Below are 26,352 nucleotides of genomic sequence, written 5' to 3'. Positions count from 1 at the left end.
GTGGGGACACTAACTTCAGATGGACCCCAGGAGGGTAACGCACCTACATCACCTGTGAAGGCAAACAAAGACTCTACATTACAATACAGACACACACACACACACACACACACACACACACACACACACACACACACACACACACACACACACACACACACACACACACACACACACACACACACACATACACACAGACACACACACAGTTACACACTATGCATGTGATTTGATGGATGGCATGCGACATGCATGTGATACAGCAGACGGCATGCAGCTCAGCACTAATAGTGGTAGTTATCATACATCCCTGGGTTGCACACAACAACATGCATGTGTCATAGCAGAAGCCATGCATTTCACACAATCATGGTAGTAAGCATGCATCCCTGAGTTACACCATGTGGACCAGCACAGGTTAACAGTACACATGGCTGATGTGTGGCATATGACCTTGACATTAACATGTAGTATGGCATGTAATCTGCTGACGTGTGCATTGACAAGCATACATGTTTAACACAATGGTGTCCTGTCACATATACAGTGGGGTAATGGTGTCACATTGCAGTGTTGTCTGTTCGCCCTACAGATAAAATGCACATTTAGCAGATGTGCATGACCATTGAAGGGTATTATGAGGTGTCTATATTGCTATACAGTGTGAAGTACAGACACAGTGCCATTGCATGGAATCAAGAGGCGTCTCTATTGCTATACAGTGTGAATTACAGACACTGTGCATAGCCATGACTGTGTGCATACACAATACATATATACTGTGAATTGTGATCCACATCGGTGAGGTGTATACACACTAAACCATGATGTGGAATGTGTGACACAGGTCACCGAAGGCCATATGGATGACACCCCTGCACATCTGCAAACATATTTTAGCTGCCTGGCAACCATATCCACACATGCCAGATTTGTCAATACACCATGTCCCACATGACATTTGTGTATCACACACACAAAGTGCACGGCTGACAGTGATGTCCAACAGCAGCAAGGGAAATGTACTGTATCTGTGGCCTGATGTGGTTGTCTGTGTATGTATGTGGATGCTGTACACGTGACTACTGTCATGCTGTGATACAGTCATGATGTTCAACATGTCTTATGTGGTCATATGATGTTATGCCTCCACAAGCTGTTCTCAGGCCTGTAGGATGTCCAGTGTTCCACATCTGCAATATAACCATTCAACAAAGGCTATAGTTGGACCATGTTTAGCCAATGTACAACAGGGTGTACACACAAACACTTCACATCTACTGTGTGTTGCTGCATGTCTCTGGCCATCCTCCGTGGCCACGTGTGAACATGTGTTAACCAAATGGTTGTGATGGCCATCTATCTCATATGTCTGTGTTGCCCCATATGACATACACCCATAGATGTCATATACTCCACAGGGTTATGCAGACAAAGGGTTGTATGTTTGGTATGTGGGGTCTGTTTTATGAGATAGTGAGACAATGCTGCAGCCGGCCCACTACATGTCATGGACATGTCAGATGGCACATCACAATGTGTGCACTCATAGCAGGGGCATAATCCACAATGGTGAATCCTGTGGGCTGCCCATACTCCAGCTCACTGTGTAGTACTGTTTGTGTACCCCACATGTATATTTCTGATGTGTAATACATGTTCCTGCACTGAACAACATCTCCACCGTTGTATGCACAGCTGTTCACACATCTAGCAATGACAGTTTCTGAGGTTTCATGTCGGTGTTTCACTTAGTTTGTAAGCATCACACATAGGTAGCCATTGTGATGGATTGGAGATGGGACCTGTATATTGTGACCGGACCATACATTATGTGTATATGTGTTAACTGGCCACATGGTGAATAGATCTGTGTATTAACATGCCTGATACTTATAACTGTCTCACCTGCAATGGCCTGCTGTCTTAGTAGAATGCCAGAGGTACCTATATAGGGATGACACAGCAGTATGATCATTATCCATGCCTGTATGACAGCTACATGGTGCAATGTGTATGTTAACACATTCCGCAGTACAATAGGATATACTATGGAGCATGCACATGTGTACATACACAGAGTAGCATACTATAGTATGCGGCATGTGTGTATACATGCCTTGCATATGATGTCACATTACATATTGTACAGTGACACATGCAACTATATGGGATATAATAGTTATATGTGCAGTAGTGACTTACCAGGCAACTCCAGGTTCGGTGGTTGAGAGAGACTCACCTCCACTATGTCAGCTAAGGCTTGTGAAAGCTGTTCTGACGGTGTCCCCAGGTTGGCCAGTAGCTCCTCGGTACGTGTGAGTGGGGGCTGGGTTGGAGGCCCACCACCTGTTACACCTTGTTCCCTGGTGATTGCATTTGCATGCTGTTTCACACATCTGATCAGGTCCGTACAGTGTCTGCGCAACTGCTTATATGTGTGGTTATGGCCACCCACATCATTAACCCTCCTGCGAAGTTCCTGCCACAGGTCATCCCACTGATGTGCATCCTGTGGCACATGGCTAAACAGGACATCATTATTGTTTTGGAGGTAAGGTATAAGGGCCTCATCCTCCAAGCATGTATAGGCTGGGAGTCTTGCTCACGGCATACCTGGAAGACATAATGATGGAGACAGGTCACAGTATCTCAGAGATGCACAGTGATACAGCTGCACATACATGTGTATCACATTTATTACATATAAATAGTTGTATTTCCAAATCTTCATGACACTGGCACCACTGACATGTTTGTGTCACACACATGTGACACCCAATGGGGATTGGATATTATCACCATATATGTGTGTCACCTGATTACATTGCTCATACTCCATGTGGATATTCTCTTGATGTGGGCATGTGTGTTTGCCTGTACTGGTGCTATTACCAATCAGCACATGCCTGGATGTGTCCACATTAATGCTGTTGACCTTCATGCTGTGTATATGTCACATATAAACACATACACTGCCTTAACAGACATGCCCTGTGACTATGCAGACATGCACACAGAAGCCTTTACACGCATGTGTTTTGCCATATACATCTACACGGCACTGTACAGCAGTTCAACATCCTGCCACGTATCGCCTGTGTTGCACAAGTGATACACATGGGACACTGGCTAGCCTGATGGTATTTGCAGGGATGGTTATCAACTATAGCATGTATGGCCAATGTAATCTAGTAGTCTATATGCCCTGGGCCATGTATAAACCTAGGATGTAAGGTTACCTAGCTGTAGCCGATAGCCATGTTTCCGGTGCCAGGTGAAGTAGTGCCACATAGATCCACACAGTTAATGATTCATCTACCATGCAGTCATCACACCATGTCTTACAGAGTCTTGCAGGGTTGCATAGTATGGCAGGAGTATGTAATGTGTATGGCACAAGGATCTGTCCAGCATGTGGCGATCCTTGTACTAGGAAGGTGAATGTCCATTACTTATGTATTTCAGATCAGGATATGTACGTGTAGCATGTCCAACATCACAGTGTTGGACATGTCTTTAAGCAGGGTAGGCATCATGCTACATAGTGGAGATGAGGATTGTGAAGGCTGGTGTCAGCCATCCAAGCATGACCAATACCCCATAAAGGTGATATGTGATCTGATACTGGTCACTTGAGTGATGAGTATGGCTGTACAATGATCTCCATGTTCATGGATGGCACCCTGTCATGACTAGGGTTGCCTCTTATGACTATCTAATAGGTTTGGTGATGTCACTCACTCAGGGAGGTAAACTGCACAGCAGCATCCCTTACACACAGTGTCCATTATGTTGACCACTGCCTAGGTGGTAGTTCATGGGTACAGAGTTATTAAGCTAGCGGTGACAATGCAATATGCAGCTGTCAGATTGTGCATATATGTCACACACCTCACTCACAAAGCCCCTTCTGTATGTTGTCCACAACACTGAGTCAGCTATTGCTCCTAGGTCATAGCCATTCACATACTTACATAGGCAGATGCCTTCTATTTGTCTGTGTAGTATGGGCTACAATGAGGGCGGGTACAACTAATTAACCCTGTTTTACTGTAGCTGGCACTGGTGTGATATGCATATATTACTCAGACACCTTCTGTAGTGTTGGTTCTGTCAACAGTCCACTGGCAGAACACTCCTGTGACATACAAATGTACATCTAGTATACTGAATGTAGGTGGAACACAGTATGGGTGATAATGTCCTATGGCCTGTCACAGGTATGATATGCAGTGTGAAATCATCCGTACTGTCATCTACATCTGTACTGCTAACAACATATACGTTGATTAAGGTTCATGGACTTTCAGACCAGACTCAGCAGGTTAGTAGTGCAGTGCCTCTCATTATGAGTGGTGTCGCCACTTTGTGGGTTGTGATAACTGTTGATGTGCACCATTCAGTGTTTTCACAGACTGACATGAAGCTATGTTTTACATGATGTGTATGTGTAGAGCAAACTGTTTTGCCATATGTGTATGATACAACCAGGGATGTGGACAGGTCCAATGCAGCCTGAGTGCACCGTGTACCGTCATAGCTATGGTTACAGGGTCTCTGTAGTGTACATGGATATGTGATTGTGTACCTGTTGGGGGGGCAGTGTGCTTATGTTATCCAACACCATATCTGTATTGCTTATTCATGCTCAGCAGTTGTTCAGAACATGTAAGCACTACATGAGCTACTAATTACTATAGCACTTAATCATCCTCATTACCTACAGGTAAACACTGTTTGTATTACATTTCCCACTTGCTTAGAGTAAAACAGCTCTTGTACACACTTTCCTCACATATCTAGTGGAAATAGTTAAATATTCAGGCATGTCCAAGTGTCAATTCCCAGTGTTATTGCCTGTCTATATGATGAATATGGGCATCATGAGGCAATATAGAAATTGTCTCATGTGCACAGTCAATACTCCACTCCTAACATACAACACTATAACCTGTGGGAGATGCAGATATCTAGCCATGCTGGAGCTAAAGCTCGCTCCAACCCAGACTGAACCTGACAATCATATGGGGATGTTAAATGTTTGCACCACACCACACTCATCACATAGTCTCACTAGATCTCAACCACCACAGGCCACACATAGTAAGACTACAACATTTGCAGAGCCTCTCAATACTACTCTGTCTAGGCAACAGAGAACTCCAAAGCAGAAACACAGGCAGCCCCCATCCCCCAACACAACACCAATTACTTATAGCCCACAGACTCAGTGTGCCCATCAACCACAGCCAGTAGGGCGATAAAGCGTACCCAACACACTATTCATAGGTGACTCTACAGGCGGTCACATTGATGTCCCACTCAGCAGGCTACACAAGGTGATAGTTACTGTCAGCTGCCTGTCGGGTAACAGGATCCGCAACATAACCTATGCACTCAGGTCACTCCTCAACAGGTACAATATGACTGTGTCATTCTCCATGTTAGTGTGAATGCCCTAAGATGTACCTTCCTGGACTACATGTAAAGAGTCATGGAATAGCTCTCCAATCTTGTAGCCCATGCAGGTATCACCCTAGCCCTGAGTAGCATTCTGCCATCGTCCAGACTGATAACGCAGTACAAGGACAAAATGATTTACTTCAACAATTGGCTATGCTTCTGGTGTCATTCCAAAGGTATCCAGTATCTGTCTGCTTTGAATGACATGGTCAACAGAACATGATGCTTTGGCACAGATGGCCTGCACCTGTCGGCCCTGGGATTCCGGATAATGGCTAAAGCTCTTGCTGCTCCTATAGTGCCTGTTTTTGGCACGGTTCAAATAACATATTCACCACCATAACAGGAACTGGCAAGCAAAACCTGAGGGTAATGCTACTCAATGCTTGACATCTTCATCACAAACGCACTCAATCAAGGCACTCCTTGTAATGGACCACTTCGATATCTGTGCAGTGACTGGGACCTGCTTCTAGGCTCCTGAGAGCACCCCTGGACTACCAGGCTATTACTCATACCACACCTTTCAGTCATGTAACCAGGACCGGAACAGCCACGGCGGAGGTGTGTCCATATTTCCTAAGGATATCCACACCTCCAGGCTGGTTGCTTAGCAAAATGCATCAGAGGTTATCCAAGTGTAACTAACTCTGGCCATAACTGTTATACAAATTGTAGCTTGCTACAGATCCCTCACTTCTAGGTGAACTGGAAAGTAGGGTTCAAATAGACGCACTACTGATGTGTGACTAACACTACCCCAACATTAACTGGGATACCTACTCATGTACCGACACATTAGGCCAACGCTTTCTGGGATTCATAACCTCCAATTGCCTGGATCAACCTATCCACACCACCACCAGGGCCAACAGTATCCTAGACCTGGTCATTTCCAACATATGTGACAGGTGTTCCACACCTGGGGTTATCTCCTTGTTGGTCATATCCGAACATACGCTAATCACCCTTGTTATCCACATCCCGGCACCACACCATTTATGGAAAACACAGTACACTATTTCTACAAAGCCAACTTCAGGCTTCTTATGACAGCAGTAGTAAACATCAAGACACCCGTGCAGATGGAAAATGCAGTCACAACCACTGAATCATAAACAACTGCACTTAAGTAGCACTTACATGACTGCATAGATCATGCTATCCCAAACAGAACCATGATGGTATCCACCAGAAAATGGAGGCCACTCTGGTGGTCCACTGCCATGGACATAATGTACAACAGGAGGAGGAGACTGTTGCAAAGTAGAGTACAATCCCATGAGTGGAGGAGCTCCCTGGTCAGCCTCAGTAAGAATCTGAGATCCCTTATCACATCCTCCAAAGCTAGCTACATAAACATAACTAACTAATTCCAAGGACTACCACAAAGCATTCTAGAGGTATGTCACTACTCTCGATGCCGATAGCCACATCTGCTCTGATATACAGCATACTATGCTCAACAATACATCACTACATAATACCTTTTCCCACTATATGCATTGCATACACATTAATTATTACAGAACAGGTACTACATACACTGACATACTGAGTGTTCTACATACCTTATTAGTATCCCGAGTTGACAGTAATATTAATCCTATTAGTTTTCTGTTGCAATCCTCGTTGTAATGTTTTTCTGGTATGTACATCTAGTTTGGATGTATGACAAGCCATCCTTTTATACTTAGACATCTGTAACATGTGGTATCCTGCCACCAATTGGTGTTCCGGAGTAGATGATTACATGCACATCAGCTGTGCAGCTAATCCATTAGCCAATGACATGGCAACAGTGGAGTATAATTGAATACTCCACTTGGGCATTGTCCCTTTGCCCTACCTTCGAGGAAGACGGCCTGGATGTGTTGTTTGTGATGAATTGCAACAGCTATATGGAGACACACAGAGTTATATTAACTTCATGGCCCCCGTGGATTGTGTGTAATGGCTAGAGGATGTAGTTCTACATGTGAGTCTATCTGTTATATCAGCCGTCTGATATGGGATTATTGCAACCAAACCCTGTAACATCGGCGTCTGTTCCATTGTACAACAGCAACAATTTCACATAGGGCCATTATAGTGTGTCTCTGACAAGGTATGTTAAGGCTTCTGCAGATGTCATAGAGTAAGTGGAAGTTTGTAATGTTATTACAGTCTGTATTGCAATTGTTTTGGGTGTGGGGGAGATGTAGGTGGGTGTACATAGCAGATGCAGGTATGTAGGAACTGCATTTATACATATTTGATATGTGTGTGAGGGCTCCTTCCCTATTTGAAGACCTATCCTTTAGTAGACTAATACTATGGTAATTGCAGGCTTATTCATTAAGCCATTGTTAATTGGTTCCTGTATAGTATGCAGGTGATGTTGGTCCTTCAATCCCTTCGGAAATACATCGGTATGTAATGAAATGTTGCTACATGAAAGCAGTCTCGTGTATTTCTGTCACAGATATTTGCACTCATTGGAGTTGTATTTCTGACTGAACCTCTTTGTCTTGGGTTGCCACCTTTTCAAATGGCCATAGTGGGACATTTGCAGGACACACATCTGATTTTAGAGGCCAACACATACCCACGGTCAGTACAAAGTATAGAACTTTACATATATGCCTATATAAAAGGTTATATTCTTGTAGCGGTTTACTTGCTTATCCTGTTTCTTGTTACATGCAGGTATTTTAGATACAGATGACTATTTTATACAACAATTACATTAAATAAGGAACATGCCAAATGTCTCGAGATTGTAGGACATTAGTATTTGTACTCATTTTGGTCAGGACACTACCGCACATAGAGGGACTGCCTCTTGCAAGATGGGACAGGTGGTAACCCTATCTTTGGCTCATGTCCATAGCACATATTTGTAATAGTGTATAGACATATATACTCTCCATATTCTTTGCTCATAATGTCCGGTCGTGGTGGAATGTGTGATTGCTATGGTCCATGTTATGCACATATTTGAAGACTTCAACCGCTGTATATGGCATACGCACGGATTCAGGAACGCACACACTTCTGATGACCACATTACCGTTCCCAGACTCCAAACCCCACAATACCGAACACTCAAACTCGCAACAGTCAAACTCCCGGAACTAACACAAACACAGAACACACACACGCACACACAGACACACTGCTACCCATCACATCCAAAAAAAACATCCTACACTACATATGGCCAGGTGGCCATGCCCCCATACACCCCCCATGTGGGAGGCTGCACCCCCCCACACCACACCTACTTTAATGCTCTACCTCTGAGATAGCACAAACAGACACATGAAGCAAACCCACACATACACACATTACAGTCCCCCGGAAACACACACCACACACTTACACACACTACAGCAATCAGAAACACACTTACACACAGTACCTACCTGAATCACAGCACCAGAAGCACTAACTAAATGTCCCTTAACATCGTGATAATAGTACTCATGGTTCCAGTGTTCAGGTACTGTGGTCTTTTGGTCTTTAAGCCTCGTGATTACGGGCTTTGGTATGTAAAGCATTCGGTATTTGGTAGTATCCTATTTATATGTACCTCCATGGTTGTGTAGATGTTGTTAACCTATCTATATATTTGCATATATATGTATATCCATATATATCCACATATATCTCTCTCTATCACCCTTTCTCTCTCTACATTATATATAGAGAGAGAGAATACACCTTTCATTGGGTACATGGCAGTGTATACTATTTCCTGAACTCCGCCCTTTTGTGTTTTAACCTGTCACAATACACACTTGCCATTGGTACATCTCAAGTAGCTTAGTGGTAGGTTATTGTGAAGAGTGTGTACATGATTGCATGTTCTACTCCTGGCAGTGGTCGTTTAACCTCTCAGAGAAGGCACTATTAGTACAAGGGTAAATAACTCACATTTCAGCAGTTCTGGGCAGCTTTGCCCATGATCTGCACGATATTCAGCAAAGGTCAGACCTGTGTTGTGCATATCCATGTAGTCATGTTTAAACGCTGCTCACCGGCACTTACCAGCGCAAAAACCCGCTAACATGTCCGTAAACGTGCTCTAATGACCTGCATCCAACATCCATTTTTTCGGTACATCAGAATTACGTAACAGCCCTTGCAGGTCGTGGAACCAGGACCATGCATGAGACTGTCAGTGGCTTTACCACTGAGGCATCTGGGATATGTACAAGTGTTATGGTGTTTAGTATGTAGAGTGTACTATGGCTGCTCCTCCATACTGCAAACATATGTGTAACTCAGTTGGTGTACATATGGATGATACCTATTAATGGTATGTCCAAGCGATGCTTAATGGATATGCTCCAGCTATGGGAATCCATGTCACAGTGAGCCACACATTGTAATGTGCTACACCTTACCACAACCATAACTGGAGAATGCTGGGGTGACAGATACCTGTCATGGGTACTCACCATCCTTTGGAACTACATCCCTGATTACATTATATGGAGCCCCTCATTAACTCACCAGGGAATCCTTGCAGAGTGTGTGGGAACAGTATTTGCACCCCAGGGATCCTGCAATTGGCTGTGCTCCACAGAGGGACAGTTAGTTAATCAATGGGGTGGCAACAGCATACACATTTTGGCTAGGCTTATGAATGGCCTCTGACAGTAAGCCATGTACCTACTGATGTACCTAGGAACCTATACATACAGTATCAACACATGCTGTTAGCTTAATTTACTGTTCAGGTATTGACTTACCTTGTGCCAATAGTAGTTGTGTGTGCAATAGTTGAAGGCTGCCTATGTAGGATGCACACGGTAGACCACCTATACATGACAATTTACAGGTGGTCATGTGTGTGTGTGCCATCCCTTTTACTGTGTGTGCAAGTGGAGAAGTGTGTCAGTTCATAGGGTCCTACAATGTCAGGGTATGTGCTATACGTTCCCTCTTTGCCAAGGCATGGGCATACTGGGCACGCCATCGTCTGCCTACTGGGACTGGCACAGGGTGTTCGTGGTCTGAATCCCTCTGTGCCTGTGGTGCCCTTGGCAATTGCGGTGGGCTGTGAGGGCCTTCACCATTATGTCCCTGCTGCAGCTGTTTCCACAGGATCATATTATGTAGCATGGCACATACTATGAAGATGTGGGCACATGTGCCTGGAGCGTACTGCAAGGCTCCACCAGATATGTCCAAGCAATGGAACCATGATTTTAGCATCCCAAAGAGAAGCTCTATGATGATTTTGGTTTGTGTGTGTGCCTCATTATGGCATTCTTGCATGGGTGTGTGTGCATTTCTGATGGGAGTCATCATCCACGGCTCCAGTGCATAGCCAACATCCTCCACAAGGTGGCCATATGGGATGTCCCCCCTGACAAATACCTGGTACAGCTGTGAGGGATGTCAGATGTGGGAGTCATGGTAGCTTCCAGGGCTGCCTGCACACACATCCATGATAATGCCCTGGGCATTGCACATGATCTGGCAGTTTATGTAGCGCCTACCATGCTCACTGGGTGGTAACTTGATGTGTATGTGCATGCAGTCTATTGCACCCAGTACCTCCGGGTAGTCTGCCACATGGTGGAATAGGTGCATATTGCTGGCCAACTCCTCCTGAGTTCAGGGGAAGTATATATGCTCATTGGTATGTGGTAACATGGCATCCAGGAACTGGTGGAGTACCCTGGATGCTGATGCCTGTGAGATCCCATGATATCTAAGGTACCTGTGGCTAGTATTCTCAAGCTTACGCATACCTTCGTGTCCACTGAGATGGGTTCCCCTCTGTTGTTTCTGGCTCTGTGGCATGGCCGGCACAGCTCAACGATTTGCTGTATGATGTCCCTGTCCACCCTGTAATGCTCTACTATCTCCAAATTATCAAGCCCCTGGTAGGTTACCCTTGGTCTGAACACTTTTCTCCTTCTCCAGTGCCTAAGGTGGTTGTCAGCATCACCCTCCACACCACTTTCAGTCTAAGACACATGCTGATGAATCAAAGCTATGACAGCTCCCAACATGTACATTGTAAAAGTTCCCCGTCTGTTTACACCGATGGTGTAGTGCTTGGGAATACATGAGTGTGTGTGACGTGCATTCACACTTTATACTATTGTGCTTTGGAAGCTGATGATGTCATAGGGTGTGTATGTACAATCCGAGCTGCAGGGTATCTTACGTATGTGTTTTACCGCAGGTACTGCTATTGTGGTGCCTTTGGTGTTGAATTACACTTGGCTGCTGTGGATCACCTCTTGCCCTTGCCTTCATTTTTCAAACTGAGTCCCCTCCCATTGTCAGGCATGCATCCAGCAGTCTGCTTTCTTGTTTTGTACTTTCCCAACCCAGGATTGTGTTGCAAAATGTGTTCTATAGCCGATCTACTGCAGGTTTGCTTTGCTCTGCTGAACAGTTCTCTTTTCTTTGCAATCCGGCACCTCCCCTTTCCTGTTCTGCAGGTTGCTGCTAGCAGCCTTGTTAGCTACAGATAATGGCCCACTGTGAGTTAATAGGTGTTAATTACTCAGTTGTACTCCAATTACCCTGCTGCAGCATTTCCTTATTGTCTTCCCATAACCTTCCTGTTTCAGCTGTGGTGTGCACCATGCACAGCCGTTTACCGGATTTCGAGTGCATTGTCATCCGCGTACACATGCACTTTCGGTCACCTTGTGTGCTCTCAGCTAAGCAAAGCTATGGCTACATCCACACCCCTATCCTGTGGCTTTGCTTAGCAAAGGGCAACCCAGATTAGCAATGCTCCAATGTGCTTACAGCTACGGTGGCACACCCCTCTCCTGATGTCATGTATACCTCCAGGCCACTCCTCAGTGTTATACTGCTACGCCATGTGGTACAGCCTTACGACAGCAAGGCGTTTGCAATTCAGTATTACTTGCCTCATTTGCATGGCATGACTACTAATTCATAGTTACTGCGCCGAACACTGTCACAGACCCTTAGCAACCCTTGCGCCTTGGTTGTGGTGTAGCATGCATACCATTGACTATTATGGTGAAATCATGATTTGTGTTACATTGCAGTTTTATGACATCTATATATATTTTCTTTGTGTTCCCATTTGTGCACACATGCCCTGTAGTTGTACTTTGCGTCAGTGTGGCCATGACATTAAATGTTATTTTTTATGTTTTTTGCATTTTTTTATGCCATTTGCTGTATATTTACCCATTGGTATATGTTAACTTTGTAATATGAAAGTTTGGTCCGCTTTCATGGCTCCAATGTTTTTTGAAAAAATGTAAACTTTTTTTGGTTTACATTTCTGTATGCTTACGCTACGCCTGCACCACTTCATGAATCGCTATGTACCTTCATTTGCATGCTGCACTACTGTGCATGGGTTGATTAGCATACATGCGCCGAGAGTTGAGCATTTCTGGTGTACGCTGGTAGTGCACGTGTAATCGGATCATACTTGAATCGCTCGGTGGCCATATTTGGTGTTAGAATGCCTACGCTGCACCTACGCCTGGCACAAGCTTCATGAATCCCTGGGCTGGAGTAAAAATCCTTTGAAGTCCATTAAATTTATGTGTGGTGTTTCTACTATCATGGTACCTTGCACACTATGTGATACATTTTATTCATAGTCCTCCTTTGTATTGCCTTTTGCTGTCTCTGGAGTTACAATTTCTCTTATTTTTCATATTAAATTGATGTTCTATGACTTGAAAATGGCAGAAGTAGATTGGGCAACCACTTAAAGTCTGATATTTTATATATACATATATATATATATATATATATATATATATATATATATATATACATATACATAAATATACATGTATATATATATATATATATATATATATATATATATATATCTACATATATATACATATATATACATACAATATATACATATATGTAGATATATATATATATATATATATATATATATACATACATATATATATATATATATATATATATATATATATATATATATACACATACACACACACACACACACACACACACACACACACACACATATATATATATATATATATATATATATATATATATATATATATATGTGTGTGTGTGTGTGTGTGTGTGTGTATCAGCCATCAGCCCTCTATGATCTACTTGCTTATCTGATCCCTGCTGGCTGACAGTTGTTCTCAGGTCACTGATGCCATAATCCATGCTCCATCAAGTTTTTTTTTGTTAAGCAGATATCATATAACCCCTCTGCTGAGTGGAACACAAGTTACCTATGCCACCATGTCAGTGCAGGAACCATTACACCTTTCTTATGCAAGTGCAAGTGTCCATTCTCATGTACCTACAATGAAGGCTACCACTTTTGGAGCTTGGTAGATGAACACCCATCCCTTGACCATTTCTGATTTTAATGTTAAGTTGGAAGTGTGGTAGAAAGGGTCGCTATATAGAAAATGGTATAGCTAATAAAGGGTTAAAGTGTACAAGCATACAAATTAAAACAAAGTTTCCTAGGTGAGGCACATGTGTATGACCATGTTTGGTTTAGGTGTTTTAGTAAGGGCTTGAAGCTGGAAAACTTCATTGTCTGTTTTAGGTATGTTGGGATAGTGTTCCATAGTTTAGATACATAATTAAGGGTACAGTGAGTCACCTGCTGAGATATTATACTTTGTTTTTATTACTAAGAGCTTACTGGTTGAGAAAAAGTCTCTTCCTGGAAATAAGTACCGTAGGGTATCTTTTAGTGCTGGACATTTTTCTGTTGCAGCCAGTGGAGAATTTTACAGTCATTTCCCAAAAAGATGAGAAATGCAGTAACTGGCTGCTCTCAGTAGGCGCTAGGTGCATACAGTGTGAGAACTGGGAAGTCATTACCAGCATACTGGCATTCTACAGATTTTATTTTATTGTTTTCTTTTATTTATTTTTTTATTTATTTATTTATTTATTTTGCTAAGATTATGACAGGGAGGTGGGAGTTGCTCATGGAATCCAAGTGAGGGGACTTGGGAGTGCAATACCAGCATACTGATATTGTGCCAATCTCTCTCTCTCTCTCGTCTTTTTTTTTTTTTTTTTTTTTGAAGAGTCTGTGTGTTGTTCTTGCTTGTTGTAACTTGTTTTGAGCTAGATAAGGATGATCAGAAATGCTAATTACACTTGTAATAATTATGCTTAGGCTATAATAAGGATTTTATTCTGTCTTTCACCTTTTACTTATGCATTTATTGACTTTTTACTTTATTTTTGTAACAAGTATCATGTAACTCCAAAAGTCTACTTCTTATCTCCACATAAACTTATCGCCAGATCTCCAGGATTCATTTATGTAGACATATTGCAGTTACTATATTGCATTCTTGTGTGTGTGTGTGTGTGTGTCTGTCTACTTCTCTCTCTATATTTATGTACATACATACACATAAATTATCTTTTATTATTTTTCATCTAAAGCTCATTGTCCCTCTAATGCTTTATTTTATTTCATCTCTAAAATACCTTTGTAGTATACATTATCTTGTCAATGACATTGTATGATGTGAATTTTGTTATCTCACTACAACTTAAGCTGATATTGAAATAGTTCAGTATTATACAATGCCATGCTCAGACAAACATAGACAGCTAGATATATAGGTAGCTAGATAAACAGATAGATCGATAGATAGACAAATAGATTACTATTGCATACACTAATTAATCATTGTTACGTCAACATTTTCCAAGCTTTACTATTACATTAACTATATGATGTACTGAATGATCTCCCAAGTAAAACAGTCAAGGATATATAGTTGATTACAGTAATGTTCCACTAATGTATTACTTTTTCAAGAAGTGCACCTTTTGCTTGTGGAAAATACCAAGTTAGCTAGAAATGGTCATATGTCATTACCAGCTTCTGCTCATATATAATTGGGGCATGGTTGTTGTAATACATAAAAGAGCACAACATATTTAAATTATAGGTACATTTGAAGGCTTCAATGGGGCTCTCTGCTACAATTTTCAGATATTACTCTAGAATTGTAAAGTGCATGGAAAATGTAAGCAGATTATTATATTATTAACATTTAGCAGGGTGCTTTATTTATAGTAGGTAAATTTAACTCTGTCAAGATAAAAAAGATTAACATGGCAAATATAGGACATCATTAACAGGAAAATTAATTTGCCTTGGACAGATGTGAATCCATTATTACAAAGCAAACCCATAATTTGAAAAATAAAGGATAATTACAGAAGTTTTGAGTGGCCTTTTATGGTTGGCATTTTCTGAAATGGGTAGTTATTGATTCATACATTTTGTTTCATTGGTTATTAAAAGAATGTTTCAAACTACAAATTTAAAACCCATTCTAACAAGTGGCACTGTTTTATACAAGGAATATAATTTAATACAATCATGAAAATGAATCAAAGAACAAATATGTGTATTCAATGCCCTAAAAAGTGTGTGCAAGTAGTCTGTTTTGAAAACAGCCTAAAGGTAAATGTAATCCTCCACTGGCCAGATGCATTTTCTATGAATGTGGGTTTTCATGCTATTTTAATGAATGTGAGTTTTGCCGTTTCAATGAGTATGAGTTTCAAGGCCAGAGAATTTTACTGCTCATGCTAAGTCTGTGTTGATTGTAAGACTGTATTGTTTGTTTAGCAAATGGCTATCTGTGTTTGTGTTATTTTATTTCAATATCTGTAAACATTGTGGAAGTAAATAAGAAAACAGTATGCACGCTGATAGCTATGAACGGTCTGTATGTTAACTGGTGAGAAATAGTCAAGTAATGGAACATTAGGATGGCTAGGGAGGGGGCTGCTGCTGGAGGGTAGGGGTTGCTGCAAGGGGGATTGCTCTGGGGGGTGATCTATTACCCTGTCTAGGGCCCTATTGACCATGATCCAGTTCTGGTATTTAAAGTAGGCAATAAATACACAAAGGTAGTTGCAGTTTAACTACATTACAAGGTATCTTTTTCTTCTTATACATTTAAATGATTTAAGGAAATTACTGAAGTGGCTTTCTTGGAGAGTGACCTACCTGTAGGTGTGGTTCAAATAGGGTTGTTTTGTGAGTATGTTGTGGGTAGGGTGTAAGGGGCACTGGAGAACTACTTCACCTAGGGTGCCATTTCAGCTAAGGCTGGCCCTGCAAATAATACATATGCAAAGTTTAGAAATAACCAAACTGTAATGCAATTACTATTCAGTTAAATGAGCAGCACAAGCAGATTGTGCAAACATGTTAATAATATCAGTATTAGCAGCAGCTACTACACTCTGTAATTAATATCGAACAAACATTAGCTATCAATCATTATTTTCATTCAGACTTCTTTTGTATAACATTTTTCCTGTCAGTGTGAGCAAAGCATTTACTAAACAAACCGTGGTTAGTTGTCTTTTTTTTCTTGTGAAAAATCATGTTACATGACAATGTCTGTTTCTATCACTGTAAGCACAGCTTTTCTAGTTTGTGTTCTACTGAGAATAAGCTCTACTTATTTAGACTTTTAAAGTCAACAAATGAAAATTATAAATGAATGAATGAATGAATGAATGAATGAATGAATGAAATACATTAGTTTAGTTTGTAAAGCACTTTGTATGGATATTTTTGGTGATAAAAGATTATTATATATCTCAATGTATGCATAAAGTTAGGGTTTTGTAGGGAAAAATTATAAATGTTTGAAATGTATTACTGTGTGCAAGGCTACATAAATATCAAAACTCCCTCCCTCTTTATATATACACACACACACACACACACACACACACACACACACACACACACACACACACACACACACACACACACACACACACACATACACAGTATCCTTCCTGAGATTCTGTTTCAAGTCCGTCTTTGCTGCAAGCAAGTATTCCAAAATCCTTCCTGTGTTAAGTATCCAAGTCTGTATATGGACTATAGAGCCCACGAGAGCTGATCTTCCTGAGCAAAAGCCTGTGAGAGAAGCAAGCTCCTACCCAGCCTGCCGAGGTTGCAGTCTGATTCCCTTCCAGTCTATGCAGTTATAACTGCATAGACTTCTGAGATCTTTCCTGTTGCAGGCTGTCTTCCTAATTTGGACTGTCTCACCTGCAGTCCGGATTCTGTGCGCATGCTCCGGACAGGTTCAGCAGCATTCTGGACTCGGGAAATGCTGCGAGTGCACATGCGTGAGTTCTGTTTGTAACTTTATTTCTTTTTTCTCTATTTGTTTTTTTATTTTACTTTCTTTTGTACAGCTGGGGAGGCTGCAGTCCTGCAGCCCAATAGCACGAGCCACCCCTGTGGCACTGGGTTCAAGTCCATGTATATGTAACAGTTTCAAATACATGTAAGCCCAAATTCTGAAGAGTAATGGTTGGCACTGAGTATCTAAAATATGGCTAGATGCTATTGTTTTCCAATACAACTGTATATAACACTTGTAACTGCTTTCTGCAACAGTCATGTGTTAGTGCAAGATGCACACCAGTGTGCAACTATGCTATAAAGAAAAGAAATGAGAAAGATAGGAAAGTGATGAAATGAGGAGCAAGTATGGGTAAGCGCAAAGAGAAAAGAAGGCAGGAATGTGCAGGAAGTATGCAGGAAAGAAACATAGCTATCTATTTCTTCACGAATAAAACATGAACATATATGCAAAATATTAGCTGAATTTGGACTGTCACCTCTAGAGAGAGGGGTGACCACAACACAATCTGTTATATAGGAAACTGGTCTGAATCAAGTGTGTCATGAAGACATATGTCTGAAATGGAGAGCTATGTATGGGACTTTTTTTTTTTTTTTTTGTGGTACAGGTGCCCATTTTTGCTTTTTTTTGGAGAGAGAGGAATGTTGGGGAAGGGATGTAGGAATGTCTGGGTGAGTTACGTTGGACAGGTGAGGAAGCAATTGCAGACAGACAAGACAAACAAGACAAGAGACAGGGACAGTAAAGGACACAAGAGGTGGGTGACCACCATGGTTTGGGTGAGGGAGGGTACATCACAAACCCATGGAGTCAAGCTGGGTGACAGAGAGAATCAAGTCATCACCCACTGGACTGTCATCATTGTCACCTCACGGCACTGATGGCTGCAGTGTCTAACATCTGTGTCTCCTTGTGTTGACAGAAAGCAGTCTCTCCACCTGGCATAGGCATGAACCTACTGTGTGGTACACAATCCTACACACCAACCCTGGCAGTTTATCAATGCTGATAAACTTACTACCTTTGCCACTGATCCTGCAGGGGAACCACTGGCCTATCCTGTGACACAAAACTACTTGAAGGGCTAGGTCATGCAAGGGCAGCAGATGGGGTTCTACCAAGTTAAGCAGCAGATGTGCTGGGCAACAGTGTTGTAGCTGGTGGAGTGGTGGCAGGAGGATCCTATGGGACAGACCTACCCGGCCATGGTGTGGAAAAAAAACAAAAAATAAAATAAAATAAAAATAATAAAAAGAGAAGATAAGGGCTGCATGAGAGAAAAAAGGGAGAACATTAGTAACTTCATATGTGAAATATAAAGCATTGATACAGTTATTTGACTTTATTCTGTTACCTCTGCCATTAAGACTACCAACTCCTAACAAATACCTTGTTTACTGTTAAGATTACCCAGCTCCTAACAGGTGCACAATATACTACAGAATGCAGCAAGAAATCCTTGACATGTGCATATATTGCACATATTCATGTTCCAATTATACAGATTACAGTTTACTGCAGGTTATTGGTGTCACTGCTTTAGAGCTCTGATGTTACATTGCAATATCAATGAAAACTAAACAGTAGTGTATATTTGGTAAATGTGTTGTTTGAACCCACAACCTCTGACTACTCTATAATAGTGAACTGTTGTTTTGGCCTCCATACTAATGAATGCATACTTTCCTATTACAGTTGAGAAATGAATGCTCAATTTGATACAGCGGTATAATAAACCAATAAAGGCATCTTTACTTTTAATATTAAAATAACATTACAGTTTGAATGAATATGAACTTAGCACAGCTCCTCGTGGTGTCCTGCAGAGTGCTACAAGCAGTAGAGAGACAAAAGAGAGACTTTTAACAGATTAAGTATTTTTTCTCTGCCTTTCTACCTGTGACTGCATTTTCTCGCCGAAAAGCGAGTTTCTAGCTTATCTAAGATTTAAAAAGCATTGTTTTCAGATGTTTTACTGTTTTTGCACTTCAAAAGTCATTTAAAGTCATTTTTGTGTTGTTTAACTATTGTAGGCTACACACTCAAGTGTGCTAGCCTGTTTAAAGCATTTACAGTGTTTATTGTGTAAGTTACTGTTGTTCTGAAAAAAAAATATCCTTGTTTCCCACTTTTTCTAAACTAGAGTAGTCCAGATTTCAGGTTTTGCTGAATTCTGGGCTGTGGTATAAGTTGCTGTGTTGCCCATATCCTTACTTGGATAGGAGGAAGCTTCTCTGTTCACCAGTGAGAGTGGGGAGCTTTGAGCAGCCTATCTGTCCCTGGAGGATTGGTCTCAGCCCAACAAATAGTAGCTTATTGGCCGTTTTGGACTAATTACTATCTCTTTTAAGTTCCCTGCCTTAAAATCTGCATTTGCTTGGTTTTGTGCTTGTATCTAACTCAGCACAGCTCCTCGTGGTGTCCTGCAGAGTGCTACAAGCAGCAGAGAGACAAAAGAGAGACTTTCAACAGATTAAGTATTTTTTCTCTGTCTTTCTACCTGCGACTGCATTTTCTCACTGAAAAGTGAGTTTCTAGCTTTATCTAAGATTTAAAAAGCATTGTTTTTCATATTTTTAGTGTTTTTGCACCTCAAAAGTCATTTAAAGACATTTTGTGTTGTTTAACTGTTGTAGGCTACATACTCAAGTGTGCTAGCCTGTTTAAAGCATTTACAGTGTTTCTTGTGTAAGTTACTGTTGTTCTGCAAATAAATAAATAAATAAATAAATAAATAAATAAATAAATAAATAAATATCCTTGTTTCACACCTTTTCTAAACTAAAGTAGTCCAGATTTCAGGTTTTGCTGAATTCTGGGCTGTGGAATAAGTTTCTGTGTTGCCCATATCCTTACTTGGATAGGAGGAAGCTTCTCTGTTCACCAGTGAGAGTGGGGAGCTTTGAGCAGCCTATCTGTCCCTGGAGGAGTGGTCTCAGCCCAGCAACTAGTAGCTTATTGGCCATTTTGTGCTAATTCCTATCTCTTTCAAGCTGCCTGCCTTAAAACCCGCATTTGCATGGTTTTGTGCTTGTATCTAACTCAGCACAGCTCCTTGTGGTGTCCTGCAGAGTGCTACAAGCAGCAGAGAGACAAAAGAGAGACTTTCAACAGATTAAGTATTTTCTCTCTGCCTTTCTACCTGCAATTGCATTTTCTCACCATAAAGCGAGTTTCTAGCTTATCTAAGATTTAAAAAGCATTATTTTTTCATTTTTTACTGTTTTTGCACTTCAAAAGTCATTTAAAGTACTTTTTGTGTTGTTTAACTGCTGCAGGCTATACACTCAAGTGTGCTAGCTTGTTTAAGGCATTTACAGTGTTTATTGTGTAAGTCACTGTTGTTCTGCAAAAAAAAAAAAAAAAAGAAAAATCCTTGTTTCCCGCCTTTTCTAAACTAGAGTGGTCCAGATTTCAGGTTTTGCTCAATTCTGGGCTGTGGTATAAGTTCCTGTGTTGCCCATATCCTTACTTGGATAGGAGGAAGCGTCTTTGTTCACCAGTGAGAGTGGGGAGCTTTGAGCAGCCTATCTGTCCCTGGAGGAGTGGTCTCAGCCCAGCAACTAGTTGCTTATTGGCTGTTTTGGGATAATTCCTATCTCTTTCAAGTTCCCTGCCTTAAAACCCACATTTGCATGGTTTTGTGCTTGTATCTAACTCAGCACAGCTCCTCGTGGTGTCCTGTAGAGTGCTACAATCAGCAGAGAGACAAAAGATAGACTTTCAACAGATTACATATTTTTTGTCTGCCTTTCTACCTGCAACTGCATTTTCTCCCAAAAAAGCAAGCTTCCAGCTTATCTAAGATTTAAAAAGCATTGTTTTTCATATTTTTTACTGTTTTTGCACTTCAAAAGTCATTTAAAGTTGTTTTTGTGTTGTTTAACTGCTGCAGGCTATACGCTCAAGTGTGCTAGCCTGTTTAAAGCATTTACAGTGTTTCTTGTAAGTTACTGTTGTTCTGCAAAAAAAAAAAAAAAATCCTTGTTTCCTGCCTTTTCTAAACTAGAGTAGTCCACATTTCAGGTTTTGCTGAATTCTGGGCTGTGGTATAAGATCCTGTGTTGCCCATATCCTTACTTGGATAGGAGGAAGCTTCTCTGTTCACCAGTGAGAGTGGGGAGCTTTGAGCAGCCTATCTGTCCCTGGAGGAGTTGTCTCAGCCCAGCAACTAGTAGCTTATTGGCTGTTTTGGGCTAATTCCTATTTCTTTCAAGCTCCCTGCCTTAAAACCCGCATTTGCTTGGTATTGCGCTGTTTTGCAAATCGCTCAATATCACATATCGCACCATTTAAGCAGTTTTAAACTATTCCCGGCTCCACAATGTCTGCTCTTTAATTTTTCCCTTAGAACTAGTCAAACTCTTAAAGCAAGCACTCAACCTTCCTTTTACAGCCCAGCACTTGCTCAAATTTCTCAGTAAGCACTAATAAACAATAGCACTACACCCCTTTATACTATTTAAAAGCACAAGGCTCCCTATTTGCCTGTTCTGGACAATCAATAAACCAGTTATTTAAACTATTCAGGCATGTCCAAGGGTCAGTTTCAGGTATACTCTCCAGTCCAGCTGGTGAATCTGGGAATCTTGAGGCAATGTTACAATTGCCTTATGTACACAGACAACCCTCTCCTCCTTCCAACAAACTCAAATGTATGTGAGAGATGCAACTATACAGCCAAACTGGAGGCCGAGCTCTCTCAACCCAAGACTGGCACAGTCAGTCAGGAGGAGATGGAAACCACTCGCACCACACAACCAATCTCACATAGACCAATCATATCAGCAAACAAGACACATAAACACACAAAAACATACTCAGAGGCTCTAAATAGACATTTGCTAAAGCAGCAGAGACCTCCAAAGCAGACATCCAAGCAACCGCTACCCCACAACAATATTCACATGTCACATACTTCACAAAGTCAGTGTGCCACGCAGTCACAGCCTTTAAGGCTAAATAACACACCAAATACACTGGTAATAGGAGACTCTATTGTCAGGCACACTGATGTCTCGCTCACCAAACTGATCAAGGAGAAGGTCACTGTAAGCTGCCTGTCAGGTGCCAGGATCTACCACATAACACAAGCACTCCGGTCACTCCAAAGCAAGTCCAAATACGACTCTGTCATTGTCCATGTTGGTGTGAATAACCTGAGATGTACCTCCCTGGACTACATGAAAAGAAACATAGAGGAGCTCTCTGATCATGTAGCCCAGGCCAGTATGACCCTGACCTTGAGTAGCTTCTTGCCCTCACCAAGAATGATGACACAGTATAAAGACAAAATGATCAATTTTAACAACTGGCTAAACTATTGGTGTCATTCAAAGGGGATCCAGTGTCTCTCAGCCTGGGATGACATGCTCAACAAGGACGTTGCTTCACTAGGTACGGCTTGCATCTGTCACCCTTAGGCTTTCAAATACTGGCTAAGGCTCTTTCCACCCCCATAGTGCCTTTTTTAGACAAGGCTCAAAAGACAAACCCACCTCCATAGACAACACAAGAAACAAAAAACTAAGGGTAATGCTACTCAACGCCAGAAGCCTAAACCTCAAGATGCATGCAATCAAGGCACTCCCCAGTATGGAGAAAATCGATATCTGTGCAGTAACAGAAACCTGGTTCAAGGCTCCAGAGAGCACCACAGCACTACCAGGATATAACTCATGCCATTCTTTTCGGCCCCAAAGCTCGGACCAAAATACAAAATGTGGGGGAGTATCCATTTTCATCAAGGATACCCACACCTCCAGGTTAGTGGCACTGCATGAGGTATTGGAGACCATCCATGTGCAGCTAACAGTGGACAAAACTGCTGTTCAGCTTGTAGCATGCTACAGATCACCCACCTTGTCTCAGGAACCCCACTCATCATTCCTGAAAACATTGGAGAATATGATAGTCTTATCAAACACCATGATATTGGGTGATTTCAACTACCCAAACATTGACTGGGAAAACTACTTAAGTCCCAACTCCTTTGCTCAATGGTTCCTGGAGTTCATAAACTCAAATGCCATGGAACAACTGGTCACCATTCTCACAAGAGGGGACAACATATTGGACCAGGTCATCACCAACATGAGGGCTCAATGTTCCACACCAGACGCAAACCCCTCATTGGTAAGATCAGACCATAAACTAATCACACTGGACATCCACATCCCAAGCCCACCCCCCAGCCAAGGAAACCACTGTGAAAAATTTCTCAAAAGCAAACTTCACACTTCTCAAGGCTGAGGTGGAAAGCTTCAAAGCCCCCGAGCTAATGGAAAATGCTGCCCAAACCACAGAATCCGTTACAAATGCATTCTATGAGCACCTACAGGAATGCATGGATCGAGCCATCCCAAGTAAAACCAAGACTCACTCCTCCAAAAACAGGTGACTAGTCTGTGGACCCAGCCATAAATAAGCTATACAACAGAAGGAGGAAATTATTACATGATAGAGCAAAATCCCAAAAAGGGAAGGCATCCCTGATCAGTATTAGCAAGAAACTACGATTCCTCATAAAGTCGTCAAAGACCAGCTTTGAAAGAAAAATCACCAAAGACTCTAAAGATAATCACAGGGCCTTCTTTAGCTATGTCAAGAATCAAGGTGGCAACTCTCAGATCTGCTCTGAGCTGGTGCATAATGGCAAAAACTACACTGAACCCACTGACATTGCCAACATCCTAGTGGACAGGTTCAGTGCAAACTTTACGCCCCCTTCCCTTCCAAAAGGGCCAGTGTCTATCCCAGAAGAATGTAGTCTCCCAGACATCACAGACACACAGATGAAAGCAAGCAGCCCTCTCCAAAGCAAAAGACACAGCTTCAATGGGACTGGATGCTGTCCCGGGTTGCATTTTACATGAGCTTCAAAAAGAACTGAACCCTCGCATAAAGTCACTGTTCAAACTAAACCTTACTACAGGATATGTACCCAAAGAATGGCGTACAGCAACAGTTATCCCGCTCCACAAAGGTGGCGCTACAATGGATCCTGGGAACTATCACCCTATAAGCCTGACTAGCCTGGTCTGCAAAGCTATGGAGTGCATCATCATGGATCTCATAAACAAAGACATTGGGAACCTCCAGACACTGGACCCTACCCAGTTCGGCTTTGTTAAAGGCAGATCTTGCCTCTTAAAGCTATTTGACTTCTTTGAAACAGTTACCAAGGCCATAGATGAGTGAAAGGTAGTCCACACATCCTACCTGGACCTCGCAAAGGCCTTCGACACAATACCCCACTTTGGCATTATAAATAAGCTTACCAGCTTGAATATCAACCCCCTATGTCACAAGATGGGTTGCAAACTGGCTCAAGGATAGAACCCACATGGTCAGAGTTGCAGGTGCCATGTCCGACTCCAAACCGGTTACAAGTGGCTTCCCACAGGGCTCAGTCCTGGGACCCCTATTGTTTGGTATATACTTCTCTGAGGTAAAAGCAAGCACGGTTGGACTATGGCTGACCAAGTTTGCAGATGATTGTAAACTGGGAGCTATAATAGGCTCACCGGCTGACACAAGCATCCTCCCGAAGGATCTTACGGAGACGGATACCTGGTGTCAGAACCATGGCCTCAAGCTAAATGCCAAAAAGTGCATAGTCATCCCCTTTGGGAAAAACAAAGTGCCCACAAACTACCACATAGGTGGTAATCCACTAAGAACAGAAGATGCAATTAGGGATCTGGAGACCCAAGTAGATAGTAACCAAAGTGGTTAGAAAAACCTTCTATATAGCCCACCTAATCACAAAAGGGCTCACATCTAGATCAAGAGAGGTCATTGTGTCCCTCTACTCATTGCTCATCAGGCCCATAATTGAGTACAATGCCCCATTTGGGATGTACCTTACCCGACACCTGCAACAGCTAGAAAGATCCCAGAAGTACCTCACCAAGAGGATCGTGGGCCTCAAACAGATGCCCTATGCAGCTCAACTAAAGAAACTACAGCTCTACTTGGTTGCTTACCGCCTACTCAGAGGTGATCTCTGCCTGATGTACAAGGCCATGTCTAACCCGGACTTAATGGACATGCTTCACCTCAAGAAATCCAAATCCTTTAGAGCTACACACTCCAGGGATTTAAATCTCAGCACAACAAAAAATAGGACATGCTGGAGTGATAGATTCATATCCCAGAGGCTTACCTCGCTCTGGAATAGAATCTCAGTACATGTCAGGCAGAGCCCCTCACTGACCCTCTTCAAAAGAAATATTGATGAGTGGATGGGAAATCATAAATTTACTACTAGGATCACTTCTATCATCCTGCTGGACAGAGGCTCAGGAATCTAATCTAAAAGGGAGGTGAAAGCCAACACATTCTGTCTAGACTTGTAAATGCCCTAGGGCAGATAGCCTAGTACCTACCTATGAACCTATGAACCTATGAACATGCTTGTCGCATCTGTACTAATCTAGCAGCATGGGTTCACACATTCAGTTCTCTCTCTGTGATGGCTCCAGAAAAAAACAGAATAGAATAACATTAAGCATACCAGTCCTGACTATATCCAATGTTTTGTCTCTTACAAGTAGTCTCTTTAAGCAACACGTACACATTTTTGGTGTGCCTCTAGTCCTACATTCCTCAATCCAATAGTCAAGGGTATCCCTCTTCCTCATCCTGAGGTCTCAGCAGCGATTCCTACATTGTTCACCAGTGCAGGGGATAACAGTAGCACTAC

This window comes from Protopterus annectens, chromosome 5.part0 (genome assembly GCF_019279795.1).
Source record: "Protopterus annectens isolate FY-2018-M chromosome 5.part0, PAN1.0, whole genome shotgun sequence".
Classification (NCBI taxonomy): domain Eukaryota; kingdom Metazoa; phylum Chordata; order Ceratodontiformes; family Protopteridae; genus Protopterus; species Protopterus annectens.
Note: the sequence above shows the minus strand (reverse complement) of the source record.